Consider the following 20055-nt stretch of genomic DNA (forward strand, 5'->3'; position numbering starts at 1 on the left):
AACAAATATCACTACTTAGTGAAAAAAGAGTTATTTGCTGTGTCTGAGTGGTGGGGTCAGAACAGTCATTGGCTATGTGCTTCACAGTGCTCCATGCACATCTCTGGGCTTTGGTCCCTGCATCCTTTGGTATCACAGAACCTCCTCTTCCCGATAAGTCATGAGGAGCAAGTGGAGTGTCTTGCTTGGGTGACCCTTTTGCCAGTACAAGAGAATAAAGAAAATCCATAGAGTGTTGTCTAAGTCTGGTGAAGAGAATTTTGTAATGTGGAGAAGTGAGCTGGGCTGATGGATCAAGGTAGTTTGAAGCCCCATGGCTCTGAGTTAGTTTCTGTAAGTTCCCTGTTGAGAGCTCATTGTAAAGGAATATAGTGTATTGTGGATAGTGATGAAGATCCAACCATCAATTTACTAAATTAAATAAATAATCTCCAGAAAATAAAACCCAATACATGTGTTCAATGGAGTATAACTAATAGAAAATGTTTGATCGTTTCGATTTATCTTTCAATAAGCTCTTTAATGAAATTACCTTTTTGTGGAAGTGATGCAGCGTATGTCTTCATACATGGTGGCAGTTTACTAAGAGCTGAGGGCCTTTTCAGGCTTTCTGGTCTTTTCTGGAAAAGCTGACACAAAGTGAGTCGCTTCACCAGGAAAACACTGACCACCTGCATAGCTTTGAGTTCTGTGCAGGGAGCTCTTAGGTGCAAGAATGACATATGTGTATGCAAGTCCAAACTTATTCCCAGTGTATTGTGTTTCTCAGTGGATGCTTCTGGTCTGCTGGTCTGAGGTGAGTGAGAGCTGTGTGCAAAGTTCTGCAGTCTGTTCTTTGCCTTGTGATGATCAGTGAGAACTTTTTCACCAGTGTGCTAAATGAACGAGCCTAGGGCTCCCTCTGTGGCAGGGCAGAATGCTGGGGTCTGCGGTATGGCACTGTATGCCTTGGGACAGAAATGGCCTTTGGAAAAGCAGGAAAATAAAATAATGGTGTACGTGCTGCTTACCCAGGGAAAGGCAAATCCAGTCTGTTCAGGAATAAGAGCTTCTCGTGTTGGAACTTCAGTTATTTCAGAGCAAAGCTCCAATCTGAAATGAAGAGCTGCAATAGCAAGGCACCCTGTGGTTTGGAAATTAAATACGTATATTTATATAGAGATAAATTTCTTTAGTTCTTGTTATTATGACAATACCAGAATAATTATTTGAATAAAAAAGCGTTAATTTAAATGCTCATTTTTAATTTGTAATTTTAGTTGTGGTGTTTCACGTTTATGTGTGAGTCCACGCTGGAATGTGTCCAAGTGAAATGGATTTCCCTGACTTAAGTACAGTTGCTTGGATATTCTCACACCAAAAAGGGGAAAAAAAAAAAAAAAATTAAGAACGACTAGTTTTGAGGTTAAATTGAGCTCTTGATTTGTATCTTGGGGAAACCTAACTTCACAAGCTCCCTTCTTTAGAGACAGAGTATGAGGACTGTACAAGTCTTCATTCTGGGCCAGCATCCTTGAATAAGACAAGATGAATTGCTGGTCTCAGGGGTTATTTTGGTGCCAGTTGTGCAGATCTGGTTCTTCCTTGTCCTCTGTAGCTAATTGTCCCTTCAATACCTCAGGTATGAACCTTATGGAGCCTTGTATGCACAGTGCAGGTGCATGGAGCAGCAATCTGAGGCCTTGGCTATGAGTGACTGCAGAGCAATGTCACCAGCCTTGCCTCTGTGCTGGAAACAGCTAGGTTTGATGTGGAACTATAAAGTCGTGGGCAATTTTTAAGAAATCGGTGATTTTAACTGGAGGGGTTGATACTTCCATGGAAACTGCTCTTTTTCCCACCAGGGTAATTTGATTTCCCTTTCTTTATGATTATTTCACCAAATCTCTTCCACTGACTCATCTTGACCTCTCAAGGACTTGGGATTACAGCTCTCTTTGCCCCTAAATAAATCTTCCCGTGGGTTTGAATGATAGGAGAGAAGTGGTAGCCAAGACAGCTTGGACCATGAGAATGATCACCTGTCGTATTTTATCACCAGTAATTTTTCTCAAGCCTAGCTGCTGTTGTTTGTCCTTCTGTTGCTCCCAGAGTACAAATATAATCAGTGGTTTGGAAGATTTTCAGGGATGGTGGCTGTATTGAGTAGGAACATCCTGCTTGCTTCAGGTTCCCATATAGGCTAAGTGGGACATCTTTTTGGCAGATGTCGTTTTACAAATGCAAGGGGATTAATGGTGAATGGAGTCTCTCTGTGTATAGCTTTCCTGTTGCTTCTTTTCAGAAAACAAATCTGCAAATAACAGCTTCATTATGTCATGTCTGGGGTCTTTGTAGATTATTAAACCAGAACTGATATCCTTTTTGATTCCTGCCATTTTAGGGTGCAGGCAGCCAGACTTGGTACACATTACTTGGTACACATTCTGCTTTCTACAACTTAACCTAATGGTGTTAATGATCTGTTCAGCATAATTTGAAATCCACTGGATTATAGCACGAGGCAAAACAGACTGTACTGTTCTGTGTGGTGACATATCTTAATAAATCCTTATTGTCTTTTCACTTTGCTTTTTATTTTTAAATACATATACCTAAGCAGGAAACATACAATAAGTCATCTTTGCCCAGTGAATCTGTTTATCAAAAGCTATGGTCATAGGTCAGCAATTATCAGTGGCAATTTCTTGGGAGCTGTATGGCTTGGGGCACGTGTACAAAGTGTTCAGGCTGATGCAAGTAAATCTCAGAGGGCTGGGGAGGCTTCTCCCATGCTATAATTACTGCCAGGCAATAGTCTGTCCATCTCAACTTGTATACTGAGTTCAGTCTTGTTCTTCTCGTTGTTTACTTGGTGGTGCTTAAAAAATTCTAAGCTGAATAACTCAAGTGACATGTTTCATTGTGGAAGAATGTTTTTGATAAATGCAGTAGTGCAGGGATGTGGTGCCTGCTGTGGTTATGACCTCTGGAAGGAAGAACATCAGAACTTGGCCTTGTGCCTCTGTAAAACACATGTCCACTTCAAGACAATTATATTTGTGTTTCAGGCAAAAGGAAAAGCAGTAATTTCCAACTAACTAAATGCTTCTTTGGACCATTCCCCACTGCCATTATAGCTGCACTTGCAGCTCGACCCTAATACAAGGCAGCTGCCTGCCAGCACTTAACGTGAAATCTTCGCAAACAACTCTTTTCATAAATAAGTTTGTGTTTGGTACAGTTGAGCCAGAAAGTTTCCCTCCGTGGTTTTCTCCATCTCTTTGTTCTCTTTCTCCTTAGTCAGAGGAGCTTTGAGTCGTGTTCCTATTTGGCAATTCTGCTTCCAGCTCAAATGGAACAGATTATTACTCCTTAGCATTGGGTATTTGCTAAATAAGTTTCAAGTAATTCCACCCTAGGAACCAGGGGAATGTCTGCAGAGACTGATGGTGTAATTAAAAAAAAAAAAAAAAAAACACAGTGTCGCACACCAGCAGTTCAAAACACTGCAGTAAAAAGAGGGCGGTGAAAGTGAGCTCTGGGATTGAGAGCTGGCTGGGTCTGGTGCAGTATGGCTGGGTACAACGTGGCCTGGTGGCAGGCTGTGCCAGGCCATACCCAGCCCATCCCAGTGTGTGCTGCACCGTACCCAGCCATATCAGCATCGGGTGCCGTCACCTGCCCTTCAGAGAAAGTTCTCTTCTTCTCTGCTGCTTCTTTCCCTCGGTCTGCCTGCCGGTCACAGGACTGGGATACTTCAGCTCTCTGCTAAGACGTGGCAGGGCTTGATTGTTTGGAATTTTTTAACAGAGAAATGATAATACGAGGCTAAAGCAATGGCAGGAAACAGGAGACTGGGAATTGAATTTATGGCTATGTCACAGAGTACTTGGTGACCTTGGGCAACTCATTTGGCCGTTGTGTGCCATGGAACTCAGTTGTAAAACAGGCAAATCTTATTTTTCGTACAGCCAGTTTTAATTCTGGCTTGGATTTGTCATGTCTCTGTGCCGGAGGACTATTTCTTGGCATGGCTTCAGTTCCTCACGCTGCTTGGGACCTGGATGCAGCTCTTCTGCGTTTTCTGAAGAGCAAACCATTACACAGAGGCTGAAGAACTTGGGTCTCGCTTTTCTGCCATTTAAGTTTGTAGAAGTTTTCCCTCTGTATTAACAGAAGACTTTGTGCTTTGCTGGAAAGTGTTTGAGAAGCATAAAAAATGAGCCTGCTTCTGTGATGAGTTCTGCATAAAATCTCCCGCACCGCCTTTCCCTCCGGGTCGATAGTTCTCCATGACCACTCTGCAATAAGCTCTCAACACTCTTCTAAAGCCCCTTTATTTTTTTACTATTATTTACTTCTCCTAGGCTTTCCTCAAGTTCAGAGCAGTGTGCTTAATCAAATTAGACTTTCATGCATGCTGATGACCGTGGTAAGCGTGTTTAATTATAAAGACCAGCTTCTTTGCTGGCAGTGGCTTCCTGACTTATTCCCGACTCAATATTTTCCAAGACAGTATTTTATTTACAGAAGCTGCATAAATAATTCACTTGGCTTTTGTATTTTCTGGCTTTCTAAATGAAAGCCACCTCTTGAATATTTTTCAGTGGGTGCTTTTGTGTCAGGGGACTCCTTTTTTTGCTTGTATGTTTTATGATGATATTTCATTTAGTCAGAACGTTGCTTTTTTCCAAGTTTGGAAAAAGAATCACTTATTGACCTGACTTTTATTGCTGCTCTGAGCCAAAAATCACCCATAAATTGAGCATCCTCTAACTTTTATCTGAATGAAACGCTGTAAATTTTATTAAACATTTTATCATTTCTCCCTCTTGGAGTGTCATCCAACACAGAGGAATAGTTCCATTTCTGTATTAAATACTCCGGTTAAGTTCTTTGTCAAGCTGTATTTTAAATGAGTTTGGTTAAATGGTTCTTTATTGTGGCTGGTGAGGCAGAGTGGTTTAGCACTGTGACCTTTTATCTCTAGAGACCTCAAGGCCCATCCTTGTGGTGCAGATAAGGCAGCTCTGCACCTCTGAAGCAGTCTGGAGTGACATTCAGCTGGCCTCAGAGAACCTGCAGCAGAATCCTATACAGCTTGAGAAGAAAATTTCTTCCTAGTCATGGCAGTGAACCAGTATAGGGCAAAATGCTGGATGGAAAACTCTCTTGACTTCAGCTCAGGCACCGTGTCTTGTACCAGTTTCCTGCTTCAGGTCACAAGCAATCAGTCTGTGGTTGAACCCAGCCAAGTCCAGCAAGTACTGGCTGTGTCTCAGGGACATGCATTTTGATCCAAGTGTGCCGTGCCTGCATGCTGCCTCCTGGCATGGCCAGATCTGCAGCCTGGGGCTGTGACTCCAAGTCCAGAACTATCTGTTGGTTTTTATTACTTTGCATGTCATGGATTTGTTTCTTGGACCCAGTTGAGCATTCTCTGGTGGTGTTGAGAGTTCTTGTCTTCCAGACCAGACTCCAGTCCTGAGTTTGCAACGTCTGTAGAAAGAGCACATGCTTGTGTTGGAACATTTACAGCACAGACCTGCAGAGGTGATGTACAAAGGTTTCTCACATGCATAGAAAACTTGGGTGATTGTAAGAAAAATCAACCCTAGAGCCTCTATGTTTTGAATATCCACCCTGCTGGGAATTTGATCTCCTGGAATTGCCTTTGCAGCCCAGTGGCTTGCATGAAAAGAGAGTTGCTTTCAGGATTTTCTTTGGGGGAAGTTATTTCAGTAATATAGAATTGGAAAAACTTCAAGAATGAACGGGAATTGCCTAGCAAAGAAAAATACACCTTCAACAATCTCAGGGGGGATGCAGTATAACTGGCAGAGATGCATAAAGTGATTTTTACTGTTGAATGCCATTGTATGGATAAGTGCATTTGTTGCAGAGCAGGCAGGTAGCAATGTGTCTCTGAGAAGCCTCTCAAAGCGTACCTTTGGCAGCTTCCATGGTGAGCTGTCTTTATTCTAACGTTTGAATAAGCTCTGTTGCACTTTAAGAGCTGGGTACTGAATTTTCTGTGGTTTAGTGTTATTCGTGAAGGAACTTCTACCATTTTCTTCTCTCTCCAATGTCAGCTGCAGAAGTTACACACGCAAGCATAGCAGAATTGCCTCAGATGACACTGCAGTAGGGGAACATTTGCTGTAAAAGGACTGTGTATGGGAGCAATGGGATTTATACCGTGCTGATATAGCAGCATATCACAGGGACTGGAGAAAGCCCCAGATCTGCAAACCTAGAAGTCTGAGGGAAGTTCGGATCCTTTGGCTTCTTTCCTTCGGTTTGCTGTCTGTGCGTTTTTCTGTGCTGAACTCTGCTGAAGTCAGCGGAGGTGGTAGTGCTGTGCCTTCCTCTAGCAGCAGCTACAGACTCAGGGCTTTAGTGGCCAATCTCTAATTTGATGGGGAAAAAAAAAAAAAAGAAAAAAAGGAACTTGACTTACTGAACAGTCTCAATGAACTTTCTAGGTGTCATTGTAATAACTTCTATTGCATTATATTTGGAATTCGCTATGCTCTCTGGTACTTATTCTCCGAGACAGAGAGGGTACTAGGGCCAGCTTGTCAGGCAGCTGCAGTAATGCAGTACTTTCTGCCTTTCTTTGGAGAGCTTTATAGAATGAGGGAAAGGGTGGGAGTGCAGCTGCTGAGGGCTTTGTGATGCTCCATACTCTTAAGTGCTTTTTGTGTGTTTCTTTATTTCACAGTTTGTATCAGATTTTATAGATAAGAGACTAATTCTGTTGCTTTTTTATTATTTTTTTTGGCTTAATTTGTTTTGTCTGCTTATGCAACTAGGTGATTTAAATGGTCCACAAGTGAGAGATACCTTGGGGACAAAACTTAGTTTTATGCTTCATATTATTCAGACTCTAAAGCTCAAAGTAATTGAATCTCTACTCATAGAAACCAAGATGGAGTATTTTTATTTTAAATTTAAGTGTCTATATAAACATGATGCCTCAGGGCTTTGCTTGATTTATCATATACGTGATCTGAAGGGTGCCTTAGTGGCTTCAGCAGAACCCTTTTCATTACATTAGTCCTCTGGAAAAAAATACACAGCCTGTAATTCTTTTCTTTCCATACAATAATATTGTTAATGCTCTTTTCTGTCGTGATCCTGTATAATGCTGTCAGCCAGCAGCTGTTCTGTACCTCAGACACACAGCAGAACTCCGTGCAGTGTTGGTTCCCCCAGGCTCTGATGATAACCCCTGGCAGCTTCTCCTCTCCTTGTGTGTCTGCGTCCTTTCCTTGCCATCGCTCAGCCAGGTGTCCTCAGCCAATGGCCCTGATGGAGAGGAGCTCCTGGAGCCCACTCGTGTCACACCTCCGTTCTTCTGAAGGTGTGTGGTATTATTGGAAGCAGTGGGACAGCTGCCTTCACTGCAGAGCCTATTTGGTATGAAGGGCAGATCCCGAGGGTCTGTGTGGGGCCTTGTTGATCTCCGTGGGGCTTTGCCCAGGTTCGGGGGCCAACCGATCAGATTCCCAGCTGTGATTCAGCTGCCAGAGTGCAAGTTCAGAGGTGAGATGCGTGGTGAGTGCTCTTATTCTTCCTACAGTGCTGTGGCTGCACAGGCTGAGTCTGTTCCCCAGCAGCGGGCTGGGCATGTGCTGGCCAGCTGGCAGGTGGTGCCACTGGTTCAGTGGCCTCAGGTGTTCCCTGTACTGTAAGTTCAAAACGCATGCTTTTAAATGAAAACGTGGTGGGTGAGAAGGAGTGACCAAAGTCCTCAAGATGCTCTGGTGGGGACCAGAGCAAATAGTACCTTGTAAAGTCATCCAGTTCAGCTTTTACTTCTGAGACCCAAAGCAAAGCTTAAAAGCTGCAGAACTCTCACTTGAATGTGAGAGCCAGCTCAGCCAGACCCTGTGATAAGATTCGATGAGCCTGAACTTTCCTGTGAGGATCACTTGCCTCTTTCGCTGCGTGGATGAGCAGCAGCCCATCCTTTGCAAGGCAGGCCAGAGTTGGCGTTGGGACCGACCACAACTTTGAGTGCTGATTTCATAAATGCAGGAGTTCTTGTACTGTAACCTGATGGTGAGACCACACTGTGCCTCAAAGAACTGTGTTGTCTTTCTCGGGGAGCAATAGCAAATTTGCTACACGTTTGGATTGGCTTTTTGGCGACGCAGTGAGTTTGGGAGTTAGAAGGGGTTAAGAGCTTCAAGGGGCATGTTTTATTGAGAGCTTATTTTTGTCCATCTGGTGGACAAAAGACAGTGGACAGAATCATCTGCTGCTGGAGCTAAGCCTCTCCCCTTCCATGGAAATGCAGCAGATGTTATTCAATTTTATTTAAATTTTTTCATCTTACAGATTGTTTTTGACTACTGAGATGTGAGCTGGTCTCCCTGCATGTGTAAAAGACAGGAGTTCTTTTGCACAGCATATAGTCCAAGATTTTTTTAAGAATAATTTTTCTATGGGCTCTGTAGAAGAACATGCATTTTGTATAGAAGTTGGCAAGAAAATTGGATTTAAAATTGTTCAAATTGTTTGACAGTGGCATTTTCATTGCTGGCACTTAGATAGCAGAGTAATAGATCCCTTACAAAGACCTAAGATAGTGAGACTTAGCTGTAGGCAGGATAGTAATAACACTTCCTTTGTCATTTATCTGTGTGGATGAAAAATGCTCGTGCTTTAAGGAGTTATAATTTTGCATATTTGCTGGTAAACTGTTATCCAGCCCACTTTTCAAGCTGCGTGCAGGATTCCACATCTGTGAGCATATGAAATAATTCATATTTTTGTCTTCTCTTTACAAAGTTGCTTCCCAAATTCTGTTCAGATTTCTATCAAAGGAGCGTACTGGGACCAGCACATTCTGATGATGCGGGATCTAATCCTATTTCAAGGAACAAGTGCTGCTTAATGCTGATACGTGCAAGCACAGGCTCTTCAGGTGTGCAGGGCAGTGTGTGCACAGCTTTTATTAGGCAGAAGTAAATGCTAACATTTGAAAGATGAGGTCTGAAGATGGCATTTTAATTGAAGTCTTCTTCTGTGCATGACACACCTGGCGAGCAACCGGCTACAAATTATCCCACACAGCCTATTCTTATCTCTTTGGGCTTTCCTCTTCTTCATGCTTGTGCAATTACATGTGTTACCTAAATACTCTCTATACCTCAGAAGAATGTTTATTTTTACTGTGACTGCTATTTCATTTCCGTGTGCTTGTTTCCTCTGGAGCCACACAGTAGCAGCTGGGCACAGTGTGTACTTCCAGCCAATTATAAGGGTATTTGTGGCTTTAAGTCATGAGAAAACAAACATTTTGTTTACCATTTCCATGAGAATCATCTTTTCCACTGAGAACAAATGCAATAGATCAAGCTAGGAATAGTCCTCTCATGCCTAACTAAACAAAACAAAACTTAGATGCTTAAGGACAATCATTTAGGAGACGGCATCCCAGTTCTGCCAACATAATGGAAAAAATTAGGAAAAAAATGGAAATCCTGTCAATTAAGGAGTCATTGTTGTGTTTGGAATGAGTGAGATTAATGAAAAAAACTTAAAACCCACCTTTTCATTATTTATTTGAGTTTTTCACTTTGCTTTGAGTTCTGGTCCCAGTTCTGAGTTGCAGGAAGATGTGTTCATCCACACTTACAATCAGCACAGGGTTATTCCAGAAAGGTAAAATTAGTTAGCAGGATTAGCTTGCAAATGCCAAACTTTTCCATTTTGATGTAGGGATCTGTGGAGCTGACGCACAAGGAAGGTAGATGGTATTTCCAGACCTGTATGCCTACTTTCTTTCTTAGGTTTTTTGTGACATCTGTGAGCTGGGCATCACTGCATTAGGTAACCTGTTTGTAAGAAATAGTGGTGGCAGCTTTGGATGAGCAATAGGGAGAGAGCACGGTGGAAAGGAATGGATAGTAAGCAAGGAATGAAGAAGTTGATAGATGAATGTGACTTGATCAGAGTCAACAAGGAGGTCTGTGGCAGAGCAGGGAACTGCTTCAGATTTTGAGAGCTCCAGAATTTGGTGATCTCTTCTGGCACTTTCTTTTTTCTTTTCTTCTTTTCCTTTTTCTTAATTGTTATTTTTTCTTGGCCAATTTTCTTTGGTGGCTTGGCAGCATCCCTGTTGTCCTTTGACAGGCATCTAAGAAATGAATAAGAAATTACATAATGGAAAAAGCAGTCAAGCATTTCAATGACAATAAAAAAAGGTGTGAAAATGAAAGAAGAAAAAAAAAGCAAAAAAAAAAAAATCCTCTCCTATAATAAAAACATCATTATTCATGAGCCACAACTAAACTTTCCTTTTTAGCATCTGAAGAAAGGAAATAGGATCAGAAGTGCAATGCAAAATGACAAGTATTTCATTTGTTATCGGTTCCAGCTAATAAATATGAGTATTGCTGTGAGCCTCTTTCAGACTGGTGGGCATAACAACAGAAATTCCATTCAAGCTAAATGAGGGAGCAGTTAAAAACATCTTTGTTTAGTGAGGGCTGAAACAATGAGGCTGCTGCCAAAAGCATAGAGTGGTAAAGCACAGCAGATAAATTAGTCTGCTTGGACTGAGGCATTTGCTTGGATAAATAAGGCAAAGTGAGAGGTTTGGGTGCTGGGAATAAGGAGCACGACCAGAAAAGTTGAGGACATGGTGACAACAAGCATATAACCATTGGCATTGAGTATGGCCACGAGTAATGAGATGAGACATTCTTCTTGGGAGCAAATTCGGCATTGCTCTGTAGTTATTTAAAAGAAAAAGAAAAGAAGCTATAGCATCAAGTCTGCATGAAGGAAGGTCTTGCCTCTGTCATCTGTTTCTCTTTTCAATGTGAATAACAGCTCAGGTTTGCCTCAGTGCTGAGGTTAAAAGCTAAGTAGTGAGCTACATCTTTTGGGCTGGATTCTCAGCTAGTACAAGTTTAACAGAACTTTGTGTTTTTGACCTTTAATAAGGACAAGAAGTGCAGAAGGTGAGCAAATTCCCTTCTCCTTTGTTTAGGACAAATGAGATGTCATTTGACACAGAATGGTTTCCAATTTTGATATATTTTGCTGGCAAAAAAAAATAAAAATAAAAGATGGTTGGATGAAAATAGTACTGGGAAGAGCTAACGTTTATCCCTCATCTGACCAGACTGCAGAAAACAAGGTAATTATAGACATGTGGGGGTTGAGGAACCTTCTGAACTTTGCCATTTCTCTGTAAACATTGAGCTCACTGAGACTCATCCAAGCTCTGGCTGGAAGTAAACAGTGGGAATTCACAGTCCTGGTGAGGCTGAAGTGTAAAAGGTGTTTCTGTGGCTTCTTTTCAGTTCTCACATGGGGAGATTAAAATAGGGCGTATGGTCCCCAGCTCACACCCATACACCGTGGCTGTGATCAGTCCCACTGCTGAGCTTGGATGTTTTGACTTTTTGCAGGCAACTGCTGTTAGAAATGAACACCCTGGTGTGTGCTTAGAGATGTTTTTATGTCTTTTAAAATATTTTGAAATATTTCTTAATTTTCCTTGGCACTGACAGGGAGGAAACCTTGCTGGCAGCCTCAGCTGGAAAGGACTGCTTATCGAGCTGAACCCCCAGCAGCAGGAGATGGTGCTGTGTGGTGGAAGTCCATTATAAATAGTTCCCACATTTTCCATTTACTACTTTCCTATGAGTCTTAAAATATGTACCAAATGCCAAGGGAAAAAGCCTCATTTCAGCTGTAACACCACCCCTTTGGTTTTACACACTGCATCTGTCATCCGTATGGGAAGGCAGGTGAGCATCTCTCTAATTTTTCTCCGTTTTGCTATTTAAGGTTTGAAGAAACCAAGCATCACTTCACTGAATTCCCGTCAATGAGATGGTGTGGTAGCATCTTACAGGGAGTGTTTCCAGTGGGTAAAAGAACATAGGAGGAAGTATGGAGATGTATTTACAGCCAAATGAGAGAATGACATTCATGTTTGGTTTTTGAGGCCAGTTCTGTTTGACCCAGGCTCTTTCTCCTTGTTGATTCTATGTCTATGTGTAGGTGTATAAAAAAATATAAATATAATAATTAAAAAAAAAATACAAAAACACCCGGCATGCATCAAAGATACCCATTCTGTGATGTCAGGCCTGCAGCTAACCACATCTAGGGAAAGGTTGGTTTTCCTCAGCTTTCTCATTTTTAGCCACGGAAGAGCAACTGTTCTGCTTTTGTGGGGCAGAACGTTTGGCAAGGCTTTGTTTGTTATAAACATGATATGTTGATTTTAAACAAATAGTGTTGCAACATTCAATGCCACTCAAATACAGTAAATAAAACAGTGGGGAGTTACCAAGCTGGAGGTTTACTGGCATATTTTAATTTGTTGGTTGCTCTTTCGCTCTGTTTTAGTGGCTATAAATCCCCACACCCCCCAAAAAAAGAAAAAAAGGCAAAAAACAGTTCCAAAGCCATGAAGCGTATCTGCAGGATACGCAATTAGCTCCAAGCTGCAGAGAGACCCTCAGAGAAAGTGCTGTGCAGCTTACCCTTCACTGTAGTCCCTTCTCACTCAGTATGTGCCAGAGATGTGTGTGGAGGTGAGCAGCATCCTTTTGCACAAGCTCACCCACTGAGCAAGATTTGACAGAAACCAATGCTTAGATTTGCCTGCAGAGTTTCCATCTCAGGCAGAAAATCTTCCCGTGTATTTAGCATTCTACTCATCGTTATTTGCTTCATTGAACATTCGAGTTTTGGGGAATAGGGAGCTAAAATAAGCTCTGCTCTGACTTTAACCATCAAAGTCTGTTAAAATGAAGCTGTCATGTCAGAAGACCTACTCGGTTAACTCAAGCTAACTTTCCGTCCATTTACAGCATGATTTGTGGTGTAACTGAAGCGCAGCCACGATGCCTGTTCTTGTGAACATCCTGGAGATCTTGAAAGCTTCAGTGCTCCTCAGAGGAATGGATTCTGGAAGGCAGGCTTATTTGGTGAAGAGTTGCTCTGTGTCTGAGGGTTTACGTTTAACTTTACAGTGCATCTTGTAAGGGAATGCACAGAGAGCCATGACTGACTGCCTTGCCTCAGCTCAGCAGGTCGTGTCTTGCTGGCTGACATGGCTTGCGTCTGATCTGCTTGCTGGTTGGAAATATGAAGTAAGATGCATCAGCTGCCATCAGTAGGGTATGAACTTGGGGTGGATGTCATGTAGGAGTCATCCTCTGTCCTGAAATTTACTTTGCTTTACCTAGATCAGAAAATTGGTGATTTTTATTTTTAAAATAGCATATTATAAAGGCCTCACTAAAGTCTTCCTGCAGAATTAAAATGCCACTGAGATGAGAAACGCATTCTTTTACAGCCTGAAATGTTAACTGCTGGTGGCTATTTTGATATATTTTTATACTTACTTTCTCCTACTGCATCTGCAGTTTGAAAGATGCTAATCCACACTGTAGCTGCAAGTTCTGTTCTTGCATTTCTTTAATAGCTATCCTCATTGGAGCATTCCTCATTCCACTGCTCATAATAAGGTATGAAGGATGGTGCTAAAGGACCGCAGGGAGGCTGTCCTTGTTTTAATGTCTGAAATTCAGGTGGTAACTTTCACCTCACATGGGGAAAAAAAATGTTGCGTAGCATCTGACAACAAACTGCTGGGATAGGTTTGGTGGTTGAACAAGCTTGTTAAACCAGCATTTCTGCCTAAGAAATTGCACTGAATGTTTTACTTTGATTTATGATGAGATAGGATATGTGTGGGGACATTTATAAATTAGAAAAATGCTGTGATTTAGCTTGATCTGCTTTCTGATCAGTTCTTGGCTTGTCCTGATGAGTTTATAATGCACAAACCCTTCTAACAAATGCTCCCCTCGTTTTTCATGTGCTATTGACACTGTTTCTAAAGTGCTCTCTGCAAATCCCATTAAATCACCTCCTATGTGCTAACATTCTTTTTCTTGATCTTCTGACCTTTTTCAAACAATTTAAAAAGGCACTCGTATACATCTCTTTAGCTGCATTTTTCCGTTGATAAGAATTTTGAGTGCTCTTCTAACACTTTTCAACTTCAAAGCTCTTCAGAAATGAAGGGTCTGATCCAAAGGCTCTGTTGAAATAAATGAACAGTCTTTCTGCTAGTTTCACAGGGGCTTAAACTCTAAATTGTGCTCCTATTCTTGTCGTTTTCCCCAGTCTGTTCTCTAAAGTCCTGCTGTCTTTTCCACCTGCTGAAGTTTTAGGCTCCTGGTAGCAGATACTCTTACTGTGCTCCCACTTGGGCACGGTGTAATGAGCTTGTTTCTGACAGCACCTTTCTGAGAGATGCTCAGAACTGGGGTGTAAATGCAGTCTCAGCAGCAGGCCTTCGTAACAAAAAGGTGTCTTTATGTGTGAGCACTTGCCTGGCACAGTAATTTCTCTTGATGAGATGGCACTGAGGCCCCTATTTTGGTAAGAAAGCAAGCTCTCCTTTGAGTTTCAGGGTTGTTCCACGATGGTTTCCTTGAGGCTCTCTCATGGGTAGATAACTCCTTCTTTTCCCCTATCAACAAACTGTGTAATTTGACTTCTTTAAGGACTAAAGGAGATGTTATCCTTGTAATGCTGTGTCACGGAGCCTGAAAGCCCTCACTGCCTGCAGTTTGACTAGCACTGTGCAACGAGGCAGTTGGAGGCTGTTCAGTTAACAGCACTGCTTCAACTGTAACAGTGCCTCTGCTTTAGCATCGTTTGTATCTCCTGGTTTTCCTGCTTTTGCCGTGTTGCTGCTTCCTTTGTGGCAAATTTTGCTTTTCCTGCGCTGGCAAAATGTTCCTGCTTCAGAAGTTCACCTGCTCACATTCTCTCTCTCCCTCCTCTGTCACAGGGGCTTTGTTTTTGTTTCATCTGCTTTCCTATCTCTTCATTTTGTTTATTTATTCGCTCCCAGTATTTGTTTTTGTCTTCTCCCCAGAGGAAACCCTGCTTCTGTGGAGGCAGCCTGCATTGTCAGCCAACGCCATGCAGGCAGGTGGTCAGGAGGGACTGCTGATACCACAAACAGTCCTCTGTCAGTCTTTCACTGTGTGCTGCTGCCGTTGTCATTGCTGCTTTTGCTGCGAGTCAGCTGGAGCTGTTTGGATCGCGGTGTGGCACAAGGTGACAGTCAGTGTTTGCAGCCTACACGTCAGAGAGCTTCAGTTCCGATTTACCTTGCTGCTGCTGGGGTTTCAGTGCACCACGAAACATGCCTCCAACACAGTGCACAAGCAGTGCTTTTGTGTGCCTGTGTAAGCTTCTTTTCCTACCACTCGTAGGCTCTTCAGCACTCGTTTATCTGTCTGTGCATTAGGTTGAGGCTTGCATTAAATTAGCTCTCAGTTCTGTTTATTCTGGCACTTGACTTCCTGGACCTTACTCAATTCACATTTTCTTTTCTCCTTGAACAGCACGACCACTTAGATCTGATACAGCAAATGTTTATAAACTGTCCTTGTGTTGCCATTGCAATTAGACGATGCTGTATCTGAGTTACCTCTTTTCTGTATTTAATATAAGAAGAATAGATTCTGCTGAGGCAGCCAGATTGCTTCTTGGGGAAAAAAAAAAAGGAAAAAAGGAAAAAAGAATATAAGACTATTTCACTAAGGAGGTCTGTTTTCAAAAATTCTCGCTTATTTGTGAAACGCAGAGCATTGTAGGAGAGGCTACGGTGCTTGGAAGGAGTTTGATACGGTATTTTGGTTTCTTGCAGCTGCCAGCTGTTCAAGGCCTGTGAGTGGAGAGCTGGTCGTTATACATTTGTTCTTTGGTAGCTGAGGTTGGCAGGGAGTTAATCTACATGTGGAGATGGCAGTTATGGTGTAATTTTTGGATGCTGAACTGTCATAGACTCTTGATGTATTTTACAGCCTTCACCTTTTCTCTAATTCATCATAGAGATTACTCTCAAAAGCTATACGTCTCATTCTTTGACCCCTTTGCTCCTTGATACTCTAGCAAAGAAACAGGATTTTTTTTGCAGGTAATTTTCTTCCAAGAAACAACACAAACCATTCCCTTTTGGACTTCATTGCAGGCAGACGTTTTTTACCCTGGTAATCTCCACAGCAATTTGAATTTTTTATAATAGAAAAATGAAAGCAATTAGTTATCTGATTAAATTCATCTTGGCATCAAGGAGGAGGTAAACATCTTCAGTTTTCGCATGCATTCAGTTGAAATGGACCTGGTAGAACGATGGAAGAAGCCTTTGTGTAAAAAGTAATAAAAAGATAATTGGCTCTTGTATGTTCTTAATAACTGTCTTGTGTTACTACTTCCTTTGAGGAAACAAATGCATCTGTCTGATACCAGTGTCACTGGGCTTGCAGGGCTCCCTGTGGCTGTGTGTTGTATACGATTTGCTTGCTTTTGCCCGCTTTCAGTTGATGACTGGCGTTGCATTTCCATACGTCCTGTAACTGATACAACAACGTCACTGTTGTAAGGCATTGGCTTTATGGTGTGTAGTTTTGTGCAGACTTGAGCAAGAATTACCTATGTTGTTATGCAGGGTTAATAGGACGAGAGGAAGTACTGTGCATCAGATCGTACCTGGATAAGGAGATGTGTCCAGCAGCACCTTGACAGGGTGGCTCTCTGTGCTCTGAAACACTCTTTTTACCAGCAATTATTGGCTCTTCCTTCTTTCTGGGAAAATAGCAGGATGATGAATGTCCTGTCACAGTCTCAAATGTGAATGTGTCTCTACATGTCTAGTGAAAAGATGTATATAATCTGGTGTCTACCTTTCCACTGACCTTGTCAACCTCTCTTCCAGGGCTGCTGACCCATGAAAAGGGTGTGAACAGGGAATTTCAGGCTCCTGACTCCTGTGCAGGTGTACTGTCCATGTTAAAACCTAGTCTTAAAGTGTGCTACGTCTAAGATGGGGAGCAATAATGGTTTGACCTGTAACAGAGGTAATGGCTGGTAAGATCTTGGCAACATCATTGTGTTCGTGTGAGTGATGACCAAGTGTATAACGCTGAGTGAGAAGCACTTACTTGAACTGTAGCCCTTGTTCCTTCAGTGTTTTATTAGGCTGAATTTCCTTTTCTCAGACATCAGCCTTATGCTTGCGTTCCCTTGTATGAAAACTGATTTTTCCCTGTTAAAAGAGCTTATCATTTCCACTGGCTGGGAGGCAACTGGCCATTGATGCACAGAACACAAAGAGGATGTCGCCCTTGCGTACTGAAATGGAAAGAAAGAGATGCAAATTTTTAGAAAAACATTTTATTTAATTGGCATGGCTTTGGAAGGTAAAGCAGGCCAGGTGGTGGTTGTTAGGTCATAGCTAGAGAAAAAGCCACTGCTTGTTGTTTAGTATTTGGAAGTTAATGGTATTCGTATACATGTAAACCTGACAGACTGGTTGAAATAAACGTTTGAAGGACAGGATGCTCTGTGGCGTAGAACGAATGGAGAGTTTGGTGGGAGTCTGAGTCACTGAAGAAGGAAGCCTTGCTTCTGGAAGCTTCTGTTCTTTTCAAACTAATGAAAACAGACCAACTTCCTACAGACTGTCCTACTTCTGCAGTTTGCCTGTGGTGTGAAGGGTATGAGCGTAGGCTGTTCTTCTGGCACTCTTCACCTACAGTTGTTTGTTAATACTTAGGTAAAATTTTCTTTGTTTGGGCTCAAGTCAAACTGAGGAGTAAGGGCAGGCGTTTTCTTTTGCAGTGACTTGTATCATCACTCCTGAAATTTTGTGCCATTTTTGAACATTTATGGATATAGTGGCATGCTTGATAGAGGAATGAAAAAGTCATCTCATCTCGTCACGCATTTCTTACGTTGTTGAAAATAGCCCTTCTCTGTAATCCAGCTTTACCTGGAGCGTACTGCTTCCTGAGAGATCGTCTCGTCCATCATCTCTGTGATTTTGTAGGGTCTTGTGTGAAACAGCCCCGCAAAACACATCTGACCTGTTAGGATGTGATGTGATGGAAGTCATAACAATTGCTACTTTTTTGCAGTGATTTTGAGGGCACTTTACCTGCCTTCCCCGTGAAGCAGCAGTTTAGCCTGCTTGCTGACAACACGTATTACTTTGGGGATTTTAAACATATCTCTCGTTTCCACCCTACTTCAGGAAATCTGAAGGATTCTTACGAATTTATTTGCAGAGTGATTTGTAGGGATTTTGTTGCACACCTGTTTTTGCCAAGGGAGGTTATGTTTGTGTCAGCACATTTATCTCGTGGAAGGTGAGCCAGTGTTCACTGGACAGCGTTATATGCCAAAATTTGATTTCAAGCTCCCTAAAACTGGTAAGGCAGGTGGGCAAAAGGGAAAACAAAACTGTCCCCCTCAAAAAAAAAAACCCCAACCCCTGCAGCAACTCTTTTTCAAAAGGAATTATATTACTTACATACTTTTTTTTCTTTAACAAACCCTTGTGCACTGAGCAATTAGAACATGTAACAAAGCTTTGGAAGGAGAAACACAGCTTGCTATGTTTTGCTGCTGCTTATGCTGTAAGTTTTCTGCTCCAAATTAAGAACTCTAGAACTCTCCCACTCACAAAAAGCTGAACAGGTGTACAGTATCAGTTTTCAACCTAATGGGGAATCATCAAAATGCCCACTTACTCAGCATCACTCATTCAAAAAGACATCCTGTTCTTAGGCAAATTATAAATTTAAACTGGGACTCACAGTGGTGTTTTTGCAGTGCCTGAAGCAATAGGACATTGCCCCATTACTCTGTATGTGACACTGCAGTAAAGATAAAAATTAATATCTTTAACAGGAAAATACAAAGAAACCCTCATATTACCAGCACTATCTGCCTTCAGGGCCTTATGGCTGTAAGAATTTAGAACAGTGATGTGCAAATAAATATCAAATAATTTCACTACCATCTTTGAACACTTCAAACCATATGTAACTAAGTTTCACTAAAATTTAGACACAAACTCATCCATCAGCTCAGGGTCCTTTGATACTGGGTCCAGGGGTTCTCAAATACACTTGGGTTTTCAATCAATCTTGGCTGAGTTATGACTTTGTAGCAAAACTGCAAATCCAGATGAGCTTTGGGAAAGCTTTGGTTTCACCGTGAACATTTTATTCAAGCCTGAAATCTGATGAGATGAGGCTTAGTGGGGAGTTTTTTTTTCCTTCTAAAGCTTCTGATGAAAGTTATTTACTTGATCTCTTTGCAAAATCCCAATAGATTCTATACTGTAATGTTCCTTTATTATTGCTCATCTCTCACCTGCAACGCAACTAGAGATGCTGCAGATTGCCTGGAGACTCCTGGAGTCAGAGATGATGCCCTAGGCATCGCTGCATGTCTGCTTGTTGAAGTCGGATGGCAAAGGGGAAAAACGAGAAAGAAAAGCAAGTGTAGTGTTCTCTTCAGGCAGCAGTTGTGCGAGATGCTTCAGGGAGTTTGTAAATGAGAAAGCAGGCCTGTGTCTTTAAGCAGTTTAATTATGTCTCTGTTAATAAAAGATTTGAGTGGAACTAGAGATGGTTATTATGTTTAGAGGTCCACTTCTGGATTGTGTTTGTGCAGTGCTTTGGATGGCTCTAAAGCGCCTGAATGGTGACTTTCAAGGTCTAAACCGGCTTGTCCCCCCTTGAGTGCTGTAGCTGGGGGCTTTGGGGTATGTGGGATGAGGGCACGTCTGCTGCAACTGCAGTATTTTGGTAGTTGCTGCAGTGTGTGTATTGAAAAAAGAGCTCTTGGCAAATGTTGTTCTCGTAGGCTACGATCTTTGTGCAGCCAGGGTTTATTCTGGCTTCATCTCCATTTCTGGACAGCCAGTCAGGTGGTAGGTACTCGGTATCCCAGAGTCAGGTACCTATTTCCCTTGATTTGTACAGGCTGGAAAAGGTGAAACTTATCTCCTTTTAATTGCAGTACTGAGCAGTGCTGGTTCTTGTTCTGTAGTGCATTGCTGGGCACATTTCTCTTATAATGAGCTCTGCATCAGAAATAGCATACGTATCACATAGCCGGATGCTTCTTTTGAACTTGGCTTCCACTGAATAGCAGTGTCTTACAAAATCCAACATGAATGTCTGGAATTTGTATCTGAAGTGACTCTAGGCAATAGTC

General features: G+C 42.0%; 1 long non-coding RNA gene across 16 annotated transcripts in view; it reads left to right on the forward strand.

The window, feature by feature from the left end:
* The window catches only part of LOC109370191 (uncharacterized), a 206398-nt gene that overhangs the window by 27135 nt on the left and 159208 nt on the right, over window positions 1-20055 (forward strand). For 3 of the 16 annotated variants that reach the window (XR_014886892.1, XR_014886893.1, XR_014886886.1), the window contains one exon: window positions 16763-16904. The exons of 12 other annotated variants lie outside the window; for them this stretch is intronic. This is a non-coding gene — a long non-coding RNA (uncharacterized LOC109370191). Of the gene's footprint in view, window positions 1-16762; window positions 16915-20055 lie in introns of all 16 variants that reach the window. One more of the 16 variants, XR_014886891.1, reaches the window with a different exon arrangement.

This window comes from Meleagris gallopavo, chromosome 16 (assembly GCF_905368555.1).
Source record: "Meleagris gallopavo chromosome 16, MGAL_WU_HG_1.1, whole genome shotgun sequence".
Classification (NCBI taxonomy): Eukaryota; Metazoa; Chordata; class Aves; order Galliformes; family Phasianidae; genus Meleagris; species Meleagris gallopavo.